Source organism: Elgaria multicarinata, chromosome 4, assembly GCF_023053635.1.
Source record: "Elgaria multicarinata webbii isolate HBS135686 ecotype San Diego chromosome 4, rElgMul1.1.pri, whole genome shotgun sequence".
In the NCBI taxonomy this organism is placed as follows: domain Eukaryota; kingdom Metazoa; phylum Chordata; class Lepidosauria; order Squamata; family Anguidae; genus Elgaria; species Elgaria multicarinata.
The window spans coordinates 90,852,599-90,854,186 of NC_086174.1; positions in this window are offsets into that span (position 1 = coordinate 90,852,599).

Sequence of the window (1,588 nt, forward strand, 5' to 3'; positions counted from 1 at the left end):
CGTGGCCAGGTCCGACATCTCTAGGAACAGGCGCAGCTGGCGCACTAGCTTTAACTGTGCAAATGAACTCCTGGCCACCGCCGAAACCTGGGTATCCAGGCTCAGGGCTGAATACATGGCATTAGTCACATATTTAAGAAAGTATTTTTCACTGGGCTTTTAATTTAATTTTTTAAAAAGAGCAGCTGCTGGGCTCACTCTGGACTGTGCTTCAGTAAGATCTGGGTAGACCCTCTCCAGATTTCTGTTGCCCCCAGCTTACTGCTATTTGCCATTAAAGGTTTTTTTGTCAGTACCCCAGTCCAAGTCCTTGCAGGTCTCCTCTAGTGAAATAAAGTGCCCAATGAATTCAGGGCATGTAGGTTGACTTGGAAAGGCACATTCTGAGCAGACCAAGTACTCATTGCCTCTCTTAAAATGGCTGTCCACAAAGGAAGGCATTCACCAATTCAAACATCAACTGGTAATTATTTGCAAGGTTTCAGCAGTGCTTTAGTCAGAATGAAAGAGTTGCTGACTTTAGAGAATCATCAGACAAGCATTTTATCGCACGCTCATTAGTGACCACTCATGGTTTTTCACATGCCCTTTAAATGACCCCATTTGCCTCCCACTCATTTTCTGTCCCCCCAAAATACCCAGAAAATCCGACTTTTTAAAATGAAACTTGTCCATTTCCTGCTGTGTACAGGAAAAGCTGTGCAAAAATGCCCACTGCACAGGCCACCTAATTGTTGCTGCTTTCTCTTTCTCTCCCCGTGTAAAGAGATCTTGTCGCTATTGTGGGACAGCAGCAGGAGGCCATAGCGATGGTAGAGAAACAATCTTGCTATTTACTGTGTTATCTGTACAGCACCATGTACATTGATGGTGCTATATAAATGAATAATAATAATAATAATAATAATGAAAATCCCCCCTCCATCTGATGACACCCTTAGTCTTCCAGTTGAGGTAGATATTCCCTCTGGGGAAGCATGGTTTCCCTATGGGCAAATACTGCCATTTGTTTTGGTACGCCCCACTGCTTCCTTAAAAGTCTTTTGGCTTGAACGCCTAAAAGCCAAATGAACCCTTTTATTACAGAAAGAAACCTGGATTTCTTCCCACTGAATTCAAAAGAGCCCACTGCGTTAGGAACAACTTTAAAAGAGAAAAGCAACGAAAGAGGGAAGGCGGAGCCTAAGCGCTCGTGGTCTTGGCCCAAAGCAGTTTTCATACAGAAGCACGAACAGCTTCTGCGCCTGCGCTGCTCACGCGTTCTGATTGGGATGGACAAAGCCGAGAGAGCGCGGGCCGTTTCTTTACGTCGCCTCTACCATTGCTCCACGGAGAATAGGGGGGGTTGACGACTCTACTTTTTCTCCCGTTTACTATAAGGCTGCTCTTCTCACGATCCGTAGAGCCCAGCGAATAATAGCTGTGCTATATAGCTCGAAGCGAAGCCAAAGCGCAGGATTTAAAGAAGACGATGGAGGAAACGGCGCAGCGGCATTCTCCCCAACCCCTCTCCCGGATGGTTCCTTCGGGTGGCACCAGACGCGACTGGAGGAGGCGGGCCTAGGCTTTGCTGAAGCTGCCCCCGGCT